The sequence below is a fragment of the Podarcis gaigeae genome (genome assembly GCF_964106915.1).
Source record: "Podarcis gaigeae genome assembly, chromosome: 10".
Taxonomy (NCBI): Eukaryota; Metazoa; Chordata; class Lepidosauria; order Squamata; family Lacertidae; genus Podarcis; species Podarcis gaigeae.
In genome coordinates, this window is record NC_139686.1 from 17,116,266 (window position 1) to 17,139,258 (window position 22,993).

At 42.1% G+C, this 22,993-nt stretch overlaps 2 protein-coding genes across 51 annotated transcripts in view; one reads left to right on the forward strand and one right to left on the reverse strand.

Moving 5' to 3' along the window:
- The window catches only part of LOC310826186 (tigger transposable element-derived protein 1-like), a 1,677,490-nt gene that overhangs the window by 648,754 nt on the left and 1,005,743 nt on the right, over positions 1 to 22,993 (reverse strand). The gene's annotated exons all lie outside the window — the stretch shown is intronic.
- The window catches only part of MICAL3 (microtubule associated monooxygenase, calponin and LIM domain containing 3), a 182,881-nt gene that overhangs the window by 32,306 nt on the left and 127,582 nt on the right, over positions 1 to 22,993 (forward strand). For 4 of the 50 annotated variants that reach the window (XM_083699750.1, XM_083699774.1, XM_083699740.1 and 1 more), the window contains exon 1: positions 22,060 to 22,363. The exons of 43 other annotated variants lie outside the window; for them this stretch is intronic. The gene's annotated coding sequence lies outside the window, so the exon portion shown is untranslated. Of the gene's footprint in view, positions 1 to 22,057; positions 22,364 to 22,993 lie in introns of those variants that run through there. 3 more of the 50 variants (XM_083699777.1, XM_083699735.1, XM_083699731.1) reach the window with 2 other exon arrangements.

Genomic DNA, 22,993 nt, shown 5'->3' on the forward strand with positions numbered 1-22,993 from the left:
TTTATACCCCGCCCATCTGGCTGAGTTTCCCCAGCCACTCTGGGCGGCTCCCAATCAGTGTTAAAAACAGTACAGCATTACATATTAAAAACTTCCTTGAACAGGGCTGCCTTAAGATGTCTTCTAAACCACACTGCCTTGCATGTTATAGTGGGGCATATTCTGGGAAACATGAATCTGTCGCATATGCCTCTGTCCTACTGACTTCTGCATTCAACATCTTAGGGAAAGTAGTTTGGGGAGCTTTATGCAGGCCTAGATCTGCTTAGCAATGTCATGACCCTCTCCTCTGCCCCGCCCTCACCAGTCACTTGTTGAGGACTATAGATTGCAGTGGCTGCCCAGAGAGCTTACACTCCTGTGTGCTAAGTAAAGTTGATTTAAGATACCTTTAAGAAGAAACAACTAGTTTTAAGACTGCATTTCTTCACTCCAGGTAGGACTACTATCTCTCCATATTTAAAATGATAAAAAACATATTTCCACCTGGCTTTAGTGTATTGTAGCTCAGAGAAACCTCCCCACATAATGGCATATGATGAAAAGAAAAAGATTGGGACTTGGCCGAACCTGTTTGTGTTGGAAATGTCGCTGTGTTTCCGTGTCCAACTTTCCAAGCTGCCAGTGTGAGTAATGCAAAAGTGAGATGGGTGGATTTTTACATAAACATCTGGTCCTGGAAGCATATGGGGATTGGTACTCAAAGCAGTTAAAGATAATGCGGCACTTTGCAAGCCCTGACGCAGACTGGAATGAGAGAGCAAAGTATTCTCCGGAGAGAGAGAGAGAGTTGTACAGCCATTATTCAGCCCTACTTAAGTAAGCTATGTCGCATTATCCCAGATACAGTTGTGTTTCTTGTTTTGCCTGAGATGGGTAAGATATGGCTTAATAAAGTAGGTTTCCTATAGCAGAGTAAAAATGGAAGCCTTGGTATATTTATATTAGCAGTAGTTGTCCAACCTTCATTCACATTCATTCTGAAAATGTGTGCCATGAGAGAGAGAGCTGTTAGGGTGGCTAGAGAAATATATTCAAAATTAAAGTCTCTTGTGAGCCTTTTTATTCACTTGGTTGCAGAGGAGGTTGCACACTGTATCCCTGCATGATGTGGCTACTTTTGCCTTGCTTCTGTAATAAGTAGTCTTTGCTGGAAGCAAAATTCTATTTTGCATCTGCATTGGGTATGACTAGGGACTGCAGAGGTGCAACAGGGACTGCCCTGAGACTGCAAAGCTTGAAGAGGAGCACAAATACTTGTCCTATCTGTCAGGGTTATCTGAGTTTCTTTTGTTTTATTATTATTATTATTTATTAAAGATTTTCTTGTTTTACAGAATGAAATGTAATGTCTCTCCTATTTTTTCCATGTAACATTTTTACAAATCCGTTTCATTTGTTGAGACATTAGGGGGAGAGAAAAAAAAGGGGTGGAGTGAGGGAAGATGGGTGGGAGTGGGGTCGGATGGCGATGTTTCTATTATGCTTAATGTATGTAGGGTTTGGTGTCAGCATTGCTTGTGCTGTTCACTTGTGTTCCTTTGGTGGTGAGAGAGGTTGGGGTTGGCCTAGGGTGTGGTTGTTTGTTTGTGATTGGCTGTGGTGATCTTTGTTTTCATGTGTGGGTGGGGTGGGTGGGTGTTTTGGATCCAGTTAGCCATATTGATTTGTATGCTGTTGGTGGATTATTGTCATTGTCTTGTTGGGATGTGTATGTGATAAAGGGGAGCCATAACGGGGGAAAGGCGTCGTCTTCTGTTTGTCCCGTGTCAGTTTCAGTTTATTGGTTAATTTTTCTAGTAGGGCTGTTTCCCATACTGTTTGGTACCATTGGTCCATGCTTACTCCTGACAGGTCTCTCCTGTGTCTGGTTATAGTGTTTCTGGCTGCTGAAAGTAGGTGGGTTATGAGTTCTTTGTGGTGTAAATGGGCATTGTTGTCTTGGAAGATGATCTGAGTTTCTTTGTGTGTGTGTGTTTGTGTACAGACACACACAATCTGTGGTAAGTCTCCCTGGGATCATTCAGTCTAAATAAATCCTATAAATTTTCTAAATAAACTTTCAGATTAAATGAAACTACCTGTTCACAGATGAGACATGCTCAGAACAGGGACTCTTTCAAACTGCGTGCCTCAGCTACTGGAGAAACACTGAGGGAGAGCTTTTGCTATATGGACTGCTGATATCTAAGACTTAAAAAGAAAGATCAGGAATTCAGTCCTGTTTCTCATCTGTCCACACAGAAAAATATATTTTGGATGTCCTGCATTCTGTTTGGAGAAATGGTCATTAGATTCTTTGTTCGAACTTGTTGTCAGCATCTCTGTTCAGAAAGGTTGGTGTGGAGGTTGCTGTGTATTTTACCGTCTTTCCAACAGGTACTGGGCAGCTTCTCCAGCCTGGTGCCCCGCAGATATTTTGGACTGCAACTCCCATCAGCCCCAGCCAGCACAGCTGTCTGTAGGGCACCAGTTTGGGGAAGGCTGCTGTAGATGCGAGAGAAGGAAGAACGTGGCAGTCCATCCTAGATGAAAATCTGGTGGCTTCTGGCTGATTTCTGCAAGTGCATTTATATGAAACAGATCTCAGGCACGTCTGCCTATGTAAGGAATGTTGGCTTGAAAGAGGCTAATAATAAGGCTGTGATCTAGAGAGCGGCATGGGTTAGTTTCTGCATATAGCATGGTTCTGAACTTTCACAAACTGCTGTTGAAATGAGGGAGTTTTATTTGTATGCCACCTTCCAAGAAATTCAAGGCACCATACATCCTTCCCCATTTTGTCCTTGCAACAATTCTGCAAGGTAGGTGGGTGCAAGAGAGTCACCCAGTCAATGTCATGGCTTGAGTGGTGATTTAAACCTGGGTCTCAACCAGCGGTGTGGGCTGCTGCTTTTGGAGTTGAGGAGGGAACAAAGAAAATAAGCAGATTGTGTGAAAAACCATGCTGCACAGGGATACAGGGTTCTGGGGGTTACATCCCAAAGGGGCCCCTGTAGAATATGATGGCGTCACTTAATCAAGTGCCATAGCCTAGAATCTCCCTGGTAGTTGCGTGACAGGAGAGAGCCCATCTGGTGCCACTGTCTGCTGTAAAAGATCATTCAGGAGACTGTTAGGTTATCGCCTTGTATGGTTGAACAATTTGGTCACCTGCATGCCTTTTCTAGGTGCTCAGCAACATTTGGACCTGAGTGGCTGAGGTGTCTTGAGTTCTTTTCATCACCTCTTCCTTCCCTCTTCATGCATTGCAAAAGCACCCTAAATGCTGTGGGTGAGCGACGGAAAGAAACACAGGGTGAGCCCACCATGGCTTCTCCTGGCCACACAACCTTTTCTGACTTTCAGTGACACTTTGGCTGCTTAATAACCCAACAGATGAATGAGCCTTTCACCCCCCCCCCCCTTTTCACTTTAATTTCCTGGCTTGTTTGGAAGCTGTTAAACAAAGTTTCCCAGTTTGGGAGGTGGGAACGCTATAGCTGGTTGATTTGTCTCCTCCTGCACAGTGACAAGTGAAAGCCCTAGATGTGCTGCTGCTCATTCGTAGTTTGACTTAACCTGAGATACAATTGTCCAAACCTGCCCAATCTGGATCTTTGAATTCATCACAGAATTACATAGGTCATAGTATCATAGAATTGTGGAGTTGGAAACAGTGTTAGAAATTGAGATATGAAAGCTAGGAGCTAAGTGGCACCTTAAACCTAGGTTATGGGCACAACAACAGAATGTCTAGGCACGCTTTTTTATAACAAGAATACAAAGCTGAAAATGAATGAACTGCAGCTAAAATATTATGTTCATTTTTCACATGGTCTAGTCCTTCTCCTGCCCACCCCCCTAATATTCTTAAGAGGGTCTCATCTCCAGTCTTCAGAGAGTAGCTGGAAGTGGGAAGGCAGAAAAAGGTCCTCCTTTCCTTCCACTCCGTAGTTTTAATCTGAAATCTTAGGCGCAGTAGAGTTCAGAAACTGCTCGCCTTAATGAAATTCCATGTCGCAAAATGCGCCTACAACAGTGGGAATTTCAAACATTGGTTGGAAGGGATCCTGATGATGCCTTAAACATTGGTTTTGTGCCTTCTTTCAGGCAGGCTGAACTATGAGTGTGTAGGCTGTGGGAATCAGATGTATCACAGGAGTGCCTCCAAGATACCTCTGTGCAGATGGATCTCAAGATAAAAATATCTTTCATTCCTTTTTTCCTTGCTCCAGTCCCTTCCTCCCTCACCAAACATAATATTAGGGTGCTGACAGCAATTGATTGTCTCCTTGCCTGTTTTAGCATATTGATTTCAAGTACCTCACCCCAGACCGAGAGCCTAAAAGTATTTCAGTTGAAAAACTTAGAAGTCTGTTAGCCTACCGTTTTTGTCCTGTCAAAGTTTGTAACGTAGCTGCTCTGCAGAAAGCAAAATGAGTGTTTTGTTTGTTCTTGAAGGGATCTTTCATTGAGGCAATCAGTACGATAAGCTTAGAATGCTATTAAAAAGTTGCTTCTCTGCTGCCCTTTTTCAGTATGAGTAATCTTTCCATTTACTTTTTGTACAGGAGTGTCAGTGCCAAAGTACATAGCATACCCATATAGCAGTCTTCATGGTCCTGACGTCTTCTGGGTGGGTTGCGCAATGATGGGCTTTTTGTTTTTCATTTTGAATGTTGTTGTTTTCTTTTACCAGGCTCAACATTACCTACTGTTGTTCTCTGTCCCTTTTAAGAAACAGCTTTGTTCCATCACCACACTTTGCACTTAAATTTCGTCCCAGCACTTGTTGCCGATATATACATTAATAACTGGGTTGTGGGGGAGGGGAAATAACAATGTATTGTTAACCGCTGATTTGATGTTTTTACATTCTGCTGTAGAGGGAGATTCAGGTGGGTCCTAAAGTGTTTGAAACCCTGCCATATAGCATGCATGCATGCAAGAGAAATATTTTCCTAAGGTAGCAAGTCTGTGTAGGAAAATAGGAGTTGCTTGTATTGGCTGCCTGCATGCACTCAGAGGCAAGAAACATGCCGCTTGCACATTAAGTACACTTGTATTTTCCTGTGTGAAGATTATATCTAGAGCTCCTGTATCAATCAGGGAGCTGAACAAGAGATTTGACCTGCTTGCAAACCATATGTTCAAAGCACCACCCCCAAATATGGGAACTGTAGTTTAAGGGTTTTGGGAATTGTAGCTTTTTGAGGAAGGAATCAGTTTCCAGGATTCTTTGTGCTTTAAATGCATGGTGTGTATGCAGCCTTATAAAAAGCCCCCTTCCCACTCATATGATTCCATGTATAGCAGGCATAGGCAAACTTGGCCCTCCAGTTGTTTTGAAACTACAATTCCCATCATCCCTGGCCCACTGGTCCTGTTAGCTAGGGATCATGGGAGTTGTAATAATAATAATAATGATAATGATAATAAATTTTATTTATACCCCGCCCTCCCCAGCCAAGACTGGGCTCAGGGCGGCTAGCACCAAATATTAAAACGATTGAAATACAGCTTAAAAACAAGATTAAAATACAACATTAAAACATTAAAATGCAGTCTCACTTCAGTGGAACTCAATCAAAAACTTTTTTGGGGATAAAAACGTCAAGTCTTCACCAAGGCTAACTATTCAGATTGGTCCTACATGGACCAGAAAAAAACCAGGGAAATCCCCAAATAGGAGTTTCAACATCTGGAGGGCCGAGTTTGCCTATGCCTGATGTATAGGATCGTAGTACTGTGTGCAGGTGTCACAGGAACAACAACAACAACAACATTTTATTCCCCGCCCATCTGGCTGGGCCTCCCCAGCCACTCTGGGCGGCTTTCAATAAAATATTAAAATACTGTAATGCATCAAACATTAAAAGCTTTCCTAAACAGGGCTGCCTTCAGATGTCTTCTAAAAGTCTGGTAGTTGTTGTTCTCTTTGACATCTGATGGGAGGGTGTTCCACAGGGCGGGTGCCACTACCGAGAAGGCCCTCTGCCTGGTTCCCTGTAACTTGGCTTCTTGCAGTGGGGGCAGTTGCCAGAAGGCCCTCGGCGCTGGACCTCAGTGTCCGGGTAGAACGATGGGGGTGAGACGCTCCTTCAGATATACTGGAAGCTATCTTATGCCGAGTTAGACCACTGGCTCATCTAGCTCTGCATTGGCTACACTGACTGGTTCCAGCTCTCTGGGGTTTGAGCCAGGGGTTTCTCCCAACCTCAACTGCAATGTCAGGCCTTGAATGTGAAACCTTCTGCATGCACGATGTGCTCTACCACTGAATCGCAACCCTTCCTCCTAAAGTTCAGTACAAGCTTTGCTCGTTAATTTTACCTTTTCTTTCTTTTGGCTCACCCTTCTGGTCAGTCTAACCCAGTGTTGCCTGCCTCTAGGGCAGGGGCAGCTAATCTGCAGCCCTCCAGATGTTGCTGGACCACAACTTGCATCATCCCATGCTGACTAGACCTGATGGGTGATGAGTTTCAGGCAGGAATCTTAAAACCTTTGTTGGATTGGCCCAAGAGCTTAAAAACCTAATATGGGAGGAGATCCTGCATCTGTAGTTTCCCTCTGCTTTCCTTTGTTTTCAAGACTGGTCTTGGGGCAAGACAGACTAGGGGCTAGAGGTCCTGTGCATTGAGAGAGGCCTTTGGTGTAGGAAAGGTGAAGGAGTTTGCAGCAGCTTGTACTGAACTAATGTCTCTCTCTGCTATGTAATAGTTATGGAGGCCCATTGAGAGAATCCATTAGATACCCAGTGCAGGGCATGAGTGGAGTGTGCAGCAGTAAAGTTCTAAAAGCAACTGGTGAGCTGCTTCCAACCCCCCACCCTGCCCCACTGCCAATAATTTTCAATGTGATTTGGCCGCCCAGAAATAGTCAGCTGTGCCAAGGCAGAAGCTTGGAGGCCTCTGTTGCTTTGGCTACTGTGCTCATATACTTAGCCTGAAATCCTGGCCCTCTTCCAGTCAGCAAAACTATGGAGGATGAGGTGATACCATTCTCCCATCCTGCCCCCATTCCTGCCTTATTGTTTGGGATTTGTTCGAGCATAACATGAAATTAGGTTGCATTAGCCTGGCTCAGTGTCTGTAAACAATGTTTGCTCTGTCACTTCCCTTTGTGGGCTACGCTCTTCACCATCCTTTGCTTTCGCCTCCTCCTCCATGTATTGCGAATCTAGTTGAGATGGCTCCATTCATTCCACCCCAGTCACAAAAGGAATGCAGGTTAATGATTTCTGAAGTAATGAACTTTGAGGGTGGAAATGAGGTGGAAGTGGGAACTGGAGGCTGGTACTTTGAGATTTGGTTTGCCTTCCACATTACTGATCTGGTGTGCATGAGATATTCTTCTACTCTTGCAGAAACAAGGCGTTTTGAAAAACTGTAGTAGGCTCAGAGGTTTATCAAGTAGGTTTCGAACTTTCTGCTTTCATGGGTTGCTGTTTCCATTAACGTGCCTGTCACAAAACCACTGCTCATTACAAAAGATTCTAGCTATACATAGGAATATAGGAAGCTGCCTTATACTGAATAAGACCATTGATCCATCCAGCTTAGTCTACACTGACGGGCAGTTACTTTCCCCCTATCCTACCCAGGGGTGTTGAGAATTGAACTTTGAATGTATGTAGAGATAGTTTCTGCATGTAAATTTCCGCGTTATGGAATGGTCTAAGCGTTCCAAGCACTTGTACTTACTTGACATTTGACTGCCGGGAAAGTGTTTCATTCTCTGCTTTTCAGCAAACATACAATCACTGGGCTATCTTTAGTCAGCTTGTGGCTTAACTTTACCTCAGGAGAGACAGAACATTGCAAGTGGTTTACATTTTCCTGTGAGGAACACACTCCTCCAAGAAAGTAACTCATCTCTCTCATTCATCATTGCAACCACTTAGCGCAGGGAAAAAAGAGCATTGTTCAGTTGGCTGATGTTTGCTTAAAAAAAATCCTCTGGAATGGTAGGCTACGTGGATGTTTGGCTGAGTAAGAGTCGGAAATGAAACTTCTGTGGCTTAAGTATTTTGTTCACTTATTTTCCTTCTTTTTACAGCATCGTGTCCCACCTTCCTTCAAGCTGAGATAGATAATATGATGCTCCTGATATATAAGCAGAAAATGTAGTTCATGACTGACCAAGAACAAGACCTTGGCATCCTAGTGAATAGCTCAGTGTAGATGTTGACCAGGATGCTGGACTAGATGGGCCATTGGCCTGATCCAACAGGCTCCTCTTACGTTTTTATGTTCTTAGAGACATAACAGTATCCAAACTGCAAATAATAACAAAGAAAAACCAGTCAAAGAAAGCACAGAATCAGACTCTCATCCACAGGCTATCTTGTTAATTCAGGAGGCCTTCTAGGACTTAGTTATCCAGAGCCTTTTGTATACTTCTGCCTTTTGAACACACCTTGGGCTGTCATTAGTGAATTTCAAAACTTGCTGGGAGTGCTCATATTTACCGCACCAATTCCAATTGTATCATTCACCCATCACCAGTACTGGTTCACAGCTTACTTTCATTAGCCACTATGCTACTTTAGTTTATATGAAGAAGAATACAATAAATAAGTCTCTGAATCCTCATGTTTTTAATTTTAATATGCAGAACATTTATTTCCCCCTGGTTTGTGTTACTTTAAACAAAGTTGCCCTTCTGAATTTTGCATATCAAAATGTCTGAAATGTCCTTGAGGCAAAAATAAAATAAAATCTGACAATCTACTTGCACACATCATACTGAGATCCATCTGTCTGTAAGATGAATGGTATTGAATTATAGCTCTTTGGGCGAAAGAACTTGCTGCATTTTATCTAAAGATCAAATCCCATGAGTCCAATAATGATTTAAACCTCCTTTGTATTGAATAAAGCCTGTAGCTTAACAAGTATAGATCTGAAGCCAAAGTCTTACGGATTCAAAATTTAGTTTTGAACAAAACTGAAGGCCCTGCTTTCATTTAATCAAAGTTTTTATATAAAAAAGGCCCATGCTGTAGAAAAACGCCCCATTTCTGGAATATAGCTTTGGGCTGTTGCAGACACTGCGAGAATTCATGTCCATCCAGCAGATTTATTTAGTGTGCAACTATTAAGTGTTTTTATCTACTCACTAGCATCTGACTTGGAATGATGCAGGTACCGGTAGTTTGTGGTGTGTACAATTAGACATCCAACTGCTGGTGTCTCTGAAATGTATATTTTGCTCACCCCTCATTGTGACTTGCAGTTTATTAAAATGCAGCTTCTGTTAATACGGTGAAATGATGAAATAGATACCCAACAAGAGTCAGGCCAGAGGTCCTATGCAGCCTCTAATGGCGTTTTATTGTGGCCTTCCGTTCCTCCTGAAGTTCTCTCATACTTCCATCCTGTTAGAGTTCCTTCCTCTCTGTCCCCCCTCCTTTGTTTTTTAAAGGTTTGTTTTCCCCTTTCTACCTAGGTTCTAAACAATTGTGAGGGGAAAGTATTTTATTTGATAAAAATAAAAATTTTAAAAACTTCTTCTGGTTGGCTTGATCTGAGAACAAACCAATAAGACAGGGATGTCCAGACTTTTTTCAAAGAGGGCCAGATTTGATGAAGTGAAGGGCCGACCAAAGTTGTTGACGTTTTTTGGCTTGAAGTTGTTGACGTGTTTTTTAGGATTTTACCCCAGGAAATAAACTGCCACAGGGGCCAGATTAGACCTTGAAATGGACTTTGGACATGCCTGCAATAAGACTTTTACACTCTCTCTGTGTGTCATATGCATGTATGTCTTGCTCTCTAAAATCAGAAATTACTTTCACTTACTTTCCAGAACAGTAACTGGGTTGCTCTCCTGCACTAAAAATAAAAATTTAAACCCTCTGTATACTTATGTGAGAGTAATCCTATCAAGCACAGTTGAGATTACTTGTGAGTTGAACTTCATAGGATTGAGAGTTGTGCTCTGGGGCAGCTGTGATGAAAATTGAAACAGGGGGTGATCTTTATTCCAGATTAGGCAACCCAGATCGGTTTTGTCTCTGACTCCGCTCACCATTGACTCTGCTCACTACTAGCATGCAGCTCATGACAGATTACTCATGAGGGCATGCAGGACTCAATAGAGGAAGGATTGCCCATCCCTAGTTTGCATCCTAAAACCTGTTGGGAACATTATCACAGCCCCACAAAGTATTTCTTAATAGGAAGTTCTTAACCCAGAAGCCTCCCTGGGCAAGGAATTATACGACCAGATTTGTAGAACAGTATCTCTGTTAAGATAAGACAGGCATCCACCCTCTGTACTTTGTGGAAACAATTGAAGACATTTTTGTTTTTTCAAGCTTTTCCAGCTGTGTGGAAAGGTCTCTGCCTTAGGTGTTTATTTTTGTATTGTTTTAAAACCTATAATTAGATTTTGTACTATTAAAAAAAAGTTTTTAGTGTTTTTAGTGTATGTTTGTAAATCACCTTGAGGCTCACGTGAAAGGTGATTCCTAAATTAAGATAATAAATAACAAATACAAGTAACAGACAGTGCCACAACTGTGCATCTATAAGTAGCTATTGAATTCTAGTGCTGGGGGTACCCAAAGCAGGTACCCGGCTTAAGGTACAGTGAGAGAGTTGGAAGCAAAAGGACTATTTTTTCAAGGAAGAGGTAGTGACTGGAATATTTACCCTTAACTTTGGGTTCTCGTAATGATGCAGCATGGCTTTTTATGCCCTTTGCCAGAGGTATACAGCTAAAACTGACTTCCCAACAGCTGTTTCGGTAGCTAAGCTGACACCCCCCCCCCCATTTCCATTCCATCACAGTAGGTGGTAAAGCAGCCTTTTGCAGTAAAACCGCATGGTCTGAAATCTGCTGTCTGTATATAAGAGTTCAGTTAGTTCTCTTTAACAGCATTCCCCTCCCCACCCTAATCTAATAGGTGCATTTAGAGGCCAAACTGGAAACGACATAGTAAGCAAACACATCAGTTCTCACTCCCCATTGCTTTGCCCAGGACCACAGTTGGCTTGGACAGAAATGACTCCTTCTATATTTATCTTTGGTAGTATGGGCTTATAAGTGGGAGGGGGGAATTCTTGGCAGGAAGTACAGCCCTATCCCCCAGCCCACCCGTAACAGGGCTGTGTATTGTTGTCTGCTTATTCCCCCTCTCTGGAAAATGATGTCACTGATGCCCTGATCAGCCCTTTATGGCTATTGTCCAAGGGTCATTAAGGAGGCAGGGCACACTGTTTGTTTTCATTCTCCAGCTCCCTCTTTTGACTTGAGAGTGGTGAGCTTTGACTCTTCTTAGGCAGAGATAAGACTAATTCTTTCCAACTCAAAGGCCCATTATTTAGAATCGAGAATGTTATTAATGTCATTTCTATACTTCTTTATCTTCATGCTTTGATTAGTTGCTTTCCATCTTACCAAAGAATAGGGATTGGAGGGATCAATTTAGTTGATATCTCATTTAGAGACGCGCTTAATTTGCACTGCCTAAATCAATATGTGAACTGAAATGCAACTGTTGGCATCTATCTGTCTCGGGAGACAATGGAGGAATGCACTTTTGCAGGCGAACACTACTGTGACTGTAGAGACGGATGCAGGAGAGACATGTTTTGTTGCAGCTGGGGCTGATGAAATTTGCCCATGTCTGAATTTTGCAATGCCATTCTTCAGCCACATGTACAAAGGTGAACTTAACTAGAGTAAAATCATCTTCAAATGGCATATATTGGTGAAAGTAGCATTAGGGAAAATGTTTTGTGAAAATGTATATAAGGCAAAAAAAGTGTTCAAATATGTATATTAGAAGAAATTGACACTAAAAATGTCCATGAGGACTTAAGAAGAAAATCGCAGACTGATGTGGAAAAGCAAACTTAACATTGGAAGAAAGGGAAATGGAGATGAATAAAAATGGACAGATTCACCCATAATTAGGATAGTCAGTTCTTAAAGGGCTGCAAGAATTAATCCACTAAGTACATGAAACTCTTAACTCTTGCTGAAACTCCAATTTACTGTGAGCTGTATTCTTGGTTTGGGTAATTCTCTTTGACCCTTGTTGATTGTTCCATTGTTCTGAGAAGCTTGGGGTGGCGGCAGGACAACACATTATCTGTATCAGCCCCTAAGTTTTTGAACTCCTTCCTCACAGAGGTGTGTCTGGCAGCATCTTCGTTATACATCTTTGCGGGACTGCTGAAGACACACACACACACACACCTCTTCCGATGCCTGAGATGTATGTTTTTTGGACATGCTTTATTTCTGCGATGGTAAGCTGTTTTAATTGTTGTAACTCAGTTGTAATAATAGCGAAGGCCAGGAGGAAGGGTCGAAAAAGGTTTGTGTGATTCCTTCTGTTCCCCTGTGGGTCCCTGTTCTGAAAGAAGAACCCCCCCCCCCCGGAATCTCAGTTACACTGGCAAAACAGGGGTTGAGTTGGGGGGGCACCTGAGTCCAACACTCCTGTTTAGATTTCAGTCCCACCCAGGTCTGCTTTTAGATTCATTTATTTTTAAATTTACAGCATTTGGCAAGTGTAACAAAGTGGGTGTTTCTGTGTAGTAAACTCATAAACGTAAATACATAATTTATATAAATATAAATCTGGCTAAATTAAGCTAATTCAGAGATGTGAGCATGCTGTGTGTTGCTTTTAAAAGACAGAACAACCATATAAACTAGTAGGGAAGTAAGTGCCCTGAATATTCAATATCAACATCAGGTTCCTTTTTTCCATTTTCAAGAACTTGAAACTTATCACTAAATAGAACTTCACATGGGGGCTGGTATGTTTTGCCTTGTAGGGCAAGGGGGGGCAATTTTAATCTGAGAAAATGACAAAGGTCAAAGGTCCCAAACCAAATCTCCACTCCCCGAGACTGCTATTAATAATTGAAAAAGAACTAACACTGGAGATCCGTGTTCACAGAACCCCCACATCATGCCTTTAAATCTTCATGAAACAGGTAGCTGGTCTGCTTTCCATTAATTTGTGCTATTTACAGCAGTTGGAATTCAGAACTGCAGTTAGTGGGACTTTTGTAATAAAGTTGTATTATAATTTATATATTTTACAATATTTTCCGCCTGAGAGGCCTAGTCTTACTACCCATGACTGGTATTTATAAATACATTTATAGTATATCTTCATTGTCTATTTCTAGCCTATGAATCTTCAATTTTTGGTGTGTGGGTGTGTGCACGTTTGTTTGTGAGCTCATCCTACCTTTTCCTATTTAAGTTAAAAGCTTCCAAAATTGGCACAAACTCTGGATACAAGCCAGGGTTTTCCTCTTGTCGCTTCAAGATTTCTTCATGTAAAAGAAATGATGCATGACCTAAATATTTCCTTTGTTTTATTCAGTAATCTGACATTGCATATCTTTTAGAGCAGGCTTCAATTATGCTTGGTTGGTCTGGACGAGGGAGAGAGCTTGCTAACTCCCTCATCGGAAGCTGAAAAGAAAACAGGAGCTGGCTGTAGAAACTCAGAGCAGATTAGATGTAAATTGCCAACTGCAATTGAAAGTCTCTGCATTTAGGAAAGAAGACCTGCTTTTAAGTTGGCAATGTTCACAAAACATTTTGCTGTGTTCTTCTTTACCTGTTTTTCCTCTCTCCTTTTGGACTTGACATTACTGCTCCCATGTGAAGACTTCTGAAAACTTATTCCACATAGTGGCCACATCATGCTGATGTGTATGATGGGTACATGAAATCAGCTTCTCCACATGGATATTCCTTGTGTCCAAGCTTGGCGGTCCTTTCAGTAGAAAAGATCTTTAAGCAATATATTGTGCTTTGGTTCTAATCAGTGACCTTTTTTTTTTTTTAACCAATACCTTATCAGCGGTGACTCTATCCAGTCTAGACCTGTTAATATGGAGACATCATAGAAACAAACGTTCCCTAACACTTGCTCACTGTAGTAGTCAATCAAGGCACAATTTATTGCTTAATTTTCTTGGAAGGTCCACTGTGGGAAGGGTGTGATGTTTGATTATAAAGTGGCCTGGTGACAAGTTCTGCACAAACACTTTCTCCAGATTTTGAGGGGCAACTAACTGAGCAACTTTGAAGTCAGGCAGCACTTCAGTTACTGACCTATGCAGTTGTTTCTGATTCTGTAGGTTTGATCTGAGAATGCTTACAACCACCATGACATTATTTTACTTAGGAACTTGTCCTTGTCCTCGTCCTCTTCCTCTTTTTTTTTTTTAAACCCAAGTTCTTCCATTTTTTCTTTAGTTGATTTAGGCACCAGCATAACCACGTGGACATCAACATCACTGCAGCAGACTTTTTGGCATGCATATTGGAATCATAATTCCACTATAGTTTTCTGCACAAGACTAGTAAACATGTAATGGAACTGAAAGCATGCTATCTATGTATGGTGATGCTTGGCCTTTCAAGGGGAGTGTTTGTTCTGTTTACCTTTATTTGCGAAAGCCAGTGTGTTCTCCCCCTCAGCCCCCTGGCATGCTTCATAAATTACTTTTAAATATTATTTTTCTCTACTATCCTGACTGATTTGTTGTCCTGTTTTAAAACTTTATGTAGACCTTTGACCGTAAAGCTGCTTGCTACTATGCAGGATGCACAGATCATTTGAAAGCAGAATATGGGATGTTCTTTGAAAAATAAAGATGGTTTTACTTTAGTTTTTTAATAGTTGCTACTATTGCATGATTACATTGTGTGGTTCAGGCTCTGCTTTTGCAGAACAAACCTAATTTCTGAGGCACTAATTCATATCCAGTCTTGATCAATAATTACTGAAAGAAACTATTGGTTGCTGCTGATAAAGTTGCAAAACTAGTTTTTGTTTTATTCCTCCCAAAACATGAAATGCTCTGTGAACATGTATGATTTGTAATTTACTATTTGTTCTTGTATGAATGTTTCCTCCGTTCTTATTTGTTTGTTTCATAAAACGTTCATACTGCTTGATAGTTGTTGGGTTTTTTAAAAAAACCAAACACCTCAAACTAGTTTACAAAACAAAGTTCTGTTCCTAAGTGCTTCAGGTTGGGTTCCTGTAGTCTTGGTTATTTCCCCTGAGGATTTCAGTTCAGTCTTTGTAACAAATGTACTTCAAAATACTCCCTTTATAAACCTCCATTTATAACCAACTGAACCTATTTATAATTGTTTTACAGATTGGCGTAAGCATTTCCACGTGTTCCAGCAGCTGCCCACCATTTGTTTATTTGTGTAGAAAAAGGCTATACTACTCATCAGTAAAAATTCCCATGGTGGCACACATTAAAATAATAAAAACAGTAAATATATATGCCATGCTACAAGAATCAAATGGCACAAGAAGCAATTAAGATATAGCCACAGATAAATTCACAACTTACGTTTCATGCTGAGATGCTCTGGCAGGCTTTCTGGGTGATGGTGGTACCAAGTAACACCAAGATGAATTTTTAGGGGGAACATCTTTCTTGATTCCCAAAATGCCCATGATATAGCATCACTCCAGGGTTAAACATGGCACCTCCCCCAGGCCCAGAAGGGTACTCATTACATTGGAGCACCTGTTTTTTTTAATTTTTATTTAAAAAGGGGAACTTAGGGCATGCAGGTAGGTAATAATAATAATAATAATAATAATAATAATAATAATAATAATAATTTATTATTTGTACCCTGCCCTTCTGACTGGGTTTCCCCAGCCACTCTGGGCAGCTTCCAACAAAGATTAAAATACACTAAAATGTCACACATTAAAATCTTCCCTAAACAGGGCTGCCTTCAGATGTCTTCTGAATGTAGTTGTTTATCTCTTTGACATCTGGTGGGAGGGTGTTCCACAGGGTGGGCACCACTACCGAGAAGGCCCTCTGTCTGGTTCCCTGTAACCTCACTTCTTGCAGTGAGGGAACCTCCAGAAGGCCCTCGGCGCTGGTCCTCAGTGTCTGGGCTGAACGATGGGGGTGGAGATGCTCCTTCAAGTATACTGAGCCCAAGGCCTTTTAGGGCTTTAAAGGTCAGTACCAGCACTTCGAATTGTGCTCGAAAACATACTGGGAGCCAATGTCGGTCTTGCAGGAGCAGTGCTATGTGGTCTCGGCAGCTGCTCCCAGTCACCAGTGTTAGTGGTAGGCTGTGCAGGGGCCTTGAGGGTATCTGGTGCTGGTGCCAGACCTGCTAAAGCAAATGTGGAAGCTGATCAGGGACTGATTGAGATACTTCAGTAACCTAGTGTCAGTGTTGGTGACGGAGGCAAATGAAACTTGATCTACTCACCTGTTCCCATTTGTATCAATTTTCTTTGCGCAGCAAGTTGCTATATGGCCTGGTATTTATTGGTGTAGCAGTTAAGGGGTTTACAATTTTGCAGTAAGTGCAGTAACTTTAGAAAGTCTTTGCAACAGATTAGTTCAATGGAAGAACATTGTAAGGAGGTGGAGAAAGGGAGTTGTTTACAGCTGCTTACTTCTTATCAACCAAAAAGCACCATAGATGTTTATACTTTCCAGGAGGGAAGCTGCATTAGTCTGCTTCTGCTGCTGCTTAGATTTTTTAAAGTGTGTTTTTGCTTGGATTTTCATTTTAGTACATGCAGTTCCCTTTCTCAGTGAAGTAGTTTCATTGGCACACACATAACTTGAATAAAAAGGTTAATACAAACTTCTGCACAATTACTTTTTGTGTTCCTTTACTGTCCAGAATTCCCCAAATCAGTATTTTGTTTTTAAGTCCCATCGGGCAGTCTATCTTAATGTGTTTTTAGAAATTCTCTTCTCATTTGAAATGTGGAGGTGTGTGTTGAAAACTTTTAATTACTAAAGTTTGTCTCCTTGCAGGTATGTGTAGCATAACTAGTTTATTAATAGAGTTCTTTACAGCTCCCTGGTAGGAAAGGGGGAAAGGTAGAGTCTAGAAGCTAAATTGTGCTTAAATGGACAGTGCATGGTCCATTCTCAGAGATTTTACTGTTCGTTCATTTCATTGCAAGTGATCAATACAGCAGACCTGATTCCCAAGAGGGCACTTGCTCAGCCTGAAAAACAGAGGTGAACTTCACATGGTGCTAAAGAGTTGTCAGTTTCTGGTTATGGCTAATGTTTTCAAGTTTGCTATTGGTGGCATTCATCTGACTCGAGAGGCAATGGAGTGCACCTCCAAGGGTGAAGTCAAAACTGCTGCATTAGCAGCACTAAAGTAGGGCACAAGCCTGGGGAGTGTGTGTTGGGATCCTGGACTGCCCAGACAATGACCCCCCTTTCGGCCTCACTGATGTGGTCCAAAGGAAAGCAGAGCAGTATGCTTGACACCAGCTTGCTTTCAGGTGATATTTTAATATTTGTTGCTATAAGATCAGTAACATCTATATGTTTCCATTCCATTTCTGTTGTATAATCAACTCTGATTCTATTGTTATTAAAAGGCACATTACATAGATTGCTTTTACTTAGCTTTTTAAAAAAGGAATGGAACCTCCTCCCCATTTGATTACTTGTGAAGATCGCTTGTAAAGATGATGGGAGCAAGTGCTTGAAACAATGGAACAAAATATACCCAGCCTTTATTGGTCTTGTAATGGTCCTATTTTTAAAGCACTCACAATCTATTACGTACAGAAATAAATTAGAGTGTTTCTGCAAATAAATAAAACAAGACTTGCCTCTTTGACTTTGGATCTGAAACTTGGTGCTTCCCTTTTGCCAATTCCCCCCCCCCCCGGCCCCCGCCGTCGCATATTAACCAAGACCCCAAAAGCATCTAAGGTGTCACTTGCCCTTTGTGCTCCACCACTTTGCACAGAACAGCCAAGGTGGTAAGAAATAACATGATGGAATTCATCATTTGCATTCCCCACACTTAATGGGGCGAAAGGGGTCTTGCCATGAGTGCCTTGCCAAAGAACTGACACTAGGTAGTGGCTCCATGAATGACTTGCAGCCTGGTATACATTTGGGAGAGAAGAATTGCCTATTTTCTTGAATCCCTCCTTCTTTTTTCTTCAGGCCTCTACATAATCAGTCATCAGCCGTACAGCATGCAGGGAACTCGGTGTAGAGATGAAACATTTCACTTCTGTGTTATACTGCCCACAGCATAACAAACCTTTGCCCTTGGGTATGTTTCACACTAAGAAGTAGGGAATTACACTACAGCACAATCTGGTTTTGAACTATTTAAAGCACTGAAGTGTTTTGTTTTGTTTTTTGCTTGATTGCTGAATTACTGTTTGCTCTGGTTCTTCTACCAGGAACTGCTTTCTAAATTATGGGTGGACTCCCTGTTATGGCTGATGATTCTTTCGCTGTTGAGGCTAGTAACAACCCCTTCAGTCTAATGGTCTGGGAGGTTACTTGAGTGCAGGAAGTCACATCTCTTACACAGACTCATTCCATGCTTAATTTCTCATTCTAAGTGATAGCCTGTGCTTGGTGACAGGGTGTGTTTTGCATTCCTGGCATAACTAGGTAAAACAGGGCTTGGGAACCTGTGGCCCTGTTGTTGGACTCCCAACGAGGGCATCAAGGTTTCCCACCCTTGAGTTAAAAAGATCAGGTAGCAGATGATGGGGAAGATTAGGAAAACGTTAGGAAGAAATTTTCAATGGCAAGAGCTTTTTGACAGTGGAGCAGTCCACCTCGGAAGGCGGTGTGGACTCTTCTTCTTTGGTGGTTTTCAAACAGAGGTTGGATGGTCATTTGTTAAGGATGCTCTGTGATTTCTGCATCATAGGGACTTGGACTAGGCGATCATTTGGGTCCCCTTCAAATCTATAGTACTGATTCTATGACTTCTTGAGAGAAAAAGGAGCTTCTTGTGTTCCGTATCGTGTGTGTGTGTGTGTGTTGCACTTTGGAAGGGAGGCATGTAGAAAAACGTGAAACTTGCCATAAAATAGGGAAGGCCTCATGCTGTCTGGACATACATTCTAGGCACTGGACTGCTTCAGTGGTTCCTGCTAGTATTATTTATTTATTTATGTATTTTACTTTATTTACTTTATTACATTTCTACAGTTCTCTTCATCCAAGGATCACAGAAATGCTTATAGTACAAAAACACAATAATACATAACATAGTAACAAACAACACACACATACACACCCCAGTTTAGAAGGGCATACTGTCTTTGCCTGGCACCTCAAAATATGTAACAAAGGTGCCAGGCGAGTTTCCTTGAGGAGAGCACTTGACAAGCAGGAAGTTGCCACTTGTGTTGCTACGCTCTGGACCTCTCGTGGAGGTTGCCTTTGTGTTTTGCCGCCACTGCCCAAGCAACTCTGCTCAAAAGCAGAATTTCCTGATTTGTGAGCATTTGAACCCACATTATACCGAAACAGACTACTGGCCTATCTGACTTAATTTTTTCTGCTCCAATTAGCAACAGCTTGTCATGGTCTCGGGAAGAGTTCTTTCCCATGTACTTGAGATCCTTTAGTTGGAATTGCCAGGATTGAACCTGGAATCTCTTGTATGCAAAACAGTAACTCTCTTACCGTGCTGTGGGTTTTCCTCGGCTTGAGTAGGGTTGTTTGCAATGTAGACAGCCACAAAAGACCTCTGTATAGAAGGGAATTCCAAGGAGCGGAAAAGAACGAAAGTCTCCTTTGTCTTCTCTGTCTTCTTCCATGTATTTTTACACACAAACGGTTAGTAGTACATATTTCAACTTTACAGCATGTTTACATTTTTTAAAGGAATGACAGTGTTCTAAGTTTGTTTGTTTACTGATACCTGCCTTTCCTTGATACCCAAGAGGTGTAGCATATAAACTTGTTAATAGTCTTGAATTTCTTTTTCACAAACCTGCCGACTAAAATATTTTTAGAGTTCACTGTAGCTGGTTGCTTTTTCTTCTTAGTCTTCCATGGGCATTTGGGCACGCAGGTTAGTCACTTGAAAAATGTGACATGAACTAGTCTCTAACAGATGTCACCCTAAGCTTAAAGATCTAGCCAGCACACTGCAACACAGCATCTTGAACCAAATGCGGTGCTGATTAGACAACAGAGTAATCCCCTACAAAATGATTGCACTGCCAGCAAATAAAATCTTGTGGTTTTACATCCACTTTTCTTCTTAAACTGCTCTTAATCACATCTTTTGAATTTGTGGCCCTGGAAACGTGTATATCTGCTACGTTCAATCCCTTACGCTGGCTTTCCCCATGTTGTCGATGTGGACCAGATATTCTTCAGCTTCTCCAGGCGCTGTCATGTTAGAGCGCAAGTCCTGGTTCCTTGTGCTGAACTTCGCTTACCTCTGATGTAATGTGCCTCTTTTAGGATGTGTTTGACGTCCCAATATTTAATCCAGAGGACTTAAGACCAGCCCTCAGATTTTCCTATTTGCACTAACTACCAAAGCATGTTGGCGTGGCATGCTGCCAGTTCATGCCGGCCTTTTGCTGCTCCAACTGACGCGTTGCTGAGCTGTGGCCCAACCTGGAGACAGGCTAGCGGTGGGTGTTAATGAATTGCATTCGCTTTTTCTTTTTTCACTTTCAAGAAGGAACTAAAGATAGGGGGGTACATGGTGTAAGCTGGAAGCTACCTCTCTGTGCCACATAGTTTGTTCTAGCTGCCGTGAGGCATTTTGAGAGGTGGAGGGGTTTGTGTTTTGTCCATGTCAATTCATGGATCATCGGCTCGTCTGCAAGAACGACTGGTACTTTTGGCATAATGCAGCTGTGGAAGCTTATTTACTTTGGCTCTGAAAATGGTTTGGCGCAGCCTTCCTTAAGCGAAACCTGCTTTGCTCAGAACAGAATCCAGTACAGCAGTTTGCTTTCCTTTCCCCCTCACCATTTATTTTTTAAAAAGGGAAAGCAATTCCTAACTCTCGTGGTTATCGAGAAATGTTTAAAATGTGCTGGGAATGTGTATAAAGGGGAGGCTTTGGGATAAGGGTTGTTTGCCCAAGAATTCTGCTTTGTCTCCCTAGGGTTCCTCAGTTATCCTTGCTCTGTTCTAAACGGACTTCTTATCTGCTTCCATCAACTCATGCAGTTTCTCTCCATTGTCAATTTCACGTAAAGGTGCTAAATATTGCAACTTGAACAGAGTATGTTCGTTTTAAGGCAGGGTTGAGGAACCAGATGACCTCCAGGTATCAGCTCTCAAGATATTGTTGGGCTCCCAACTCCCATCAGCCCCAGCCAACATGTCTAATGTCAGAGGCCATGGAAGTTGTAGTTCAGCTACACCTGCAGGACCACGGTTGCCTACCCCTAGTTTAAGCCAAATTAACTGGTATTTCCCTTGGTATAGAGCTAGGTTTTTTATTTTGAAAGCACATGGATCTTAAAAGGGCATTTTGAAGCTCCACTAAAGAGAAGATTCATGGCGTGACTGTGTAAGTCTGACAGGCCCATGGTGCCCTCCCCCCGCCATCTTAGCCCTTTGAAGCTCAAGGCAAGTCTACCCAGCTGCGCCCCACATCCTCTGCACAGGCCTGAAGAGGGACAAGGGTCTTTGGTCATCTGGAAACTGAACTGGGCAGCGACCAGAGGGAAGTTGCAAGGCTCTATCATATTTTACATTGGATTCTTACTAGGAAGCAGATGTTGCTTTAAAACTCTTAGTCCACAACACTCAGATCACTTCCACCAATTCCTTTCACAGCCTCTGGAGTGACCTTCTTCAGCCTTGAGTCCCCAGATGTCGTTGGACTACAACTCCCATCATACCTGACCACTGGGGCCGCTAGCTAGGGTGATGGGAGATGTAGTCCAACATTTGGGTTGAGAAAGGCTGCTGTGGAGTGTGGCAGAACCTTGAGCACATGACTGCTGATGCCTCTGGAAGTGCTGGGTGAGGCATTCCTTGAGAGGCTACATTGCCTTGGAGGACACCGCCAATCGCATCCACATGCCACCAATGTCACTGCCTTTTGATAAAACGGATTTCTTAGGAGGACTTTACTTGATCCACGTACTGAACTTGGTATCCTTTTTGGCTTGAGACATTTCCACATACTTGGTGTCTTCAGGCAAATTGCTTTACTAAATGCTAGTTCCAGCCTCAAGTGGGAGTCAGGTGTCCAACCAGAGAGGGGAGCGTGCTGCCCAGTTGCTATTTTTAAGTGCTTGAACAGTGCACAAACGCTGTTCGCTTGGAAGATGGAAGCTCACCCCTGAAGGCAGAAGCTCCGGTCCTATTCAGCTGTTAGTGCTGCAGAATCCAGGTCATTGGTCCTGTAGAGAGCTGCTTGCTTGAGACTCTTTGCCCAGGAAACAGAAATTGCTCAGTCCCTGCCATCGTTCATGGGAAAGCAATTTGTTTAGCTTAGCTGTGCTAACAAAAGTTTTATAATCTCCTTCTGAATGGGGAATGTTGGTACAGCATCCACCTAACAGGAGCAGGCTTTGTTTTCTGGAGCTGGTGGTTTCTCCCATCACTAAGGAGATATGGTAAGGTGTGGTTGGTTAGGGTGTGAAGCTTCTAATGGGACAGTGTGGGAAGTCTAGCTAATTTGTTTCTAATTGCTTTGCTTCATCTTCTGGTTTAAATTATGCAGTATGGCATGTTAGTTTTCGAAGAGTAATGGAAACTGGGATCGGTTGAAGTTTAGAGAACTGGTCTGGTGTAGCTTGTATTTAGGAATTCAAAACTGGAGTGAAAGGGTGTTATTTCTTCACAGAGTATGGAAATGAACAAACAAAAAACCACAGTGCCTTCAGGATCCATTTTTCAAGATCACTTAATGTAGGTTGCAGTATGAATTCTAATCCATAAGAAGTTCTTTTTTAAAAAATAAGGAATGAAGAAATGGTAGTTTTCCAGATCAGTGCAGAATGCAAGGGTGTGATCCTTGTTGCATGTGCAACTGGGGATGCACATTTTGGCAGATGTGCTGTACTTGTTTCCCATAGATCTTGCCTCTCAGTAATTAGACTAATCAGCTGGCTTCAGGCAAATCGGTATCTGTTGACCTCAGCCCCCACCAGTTGCAGTATTGGATTAAAACAGACCAGTTGGACAGGGTTGTTGCTTTTGTTGTTAGGATTAAATATATGTTCTGAGCACCTGAAATGTTCTCT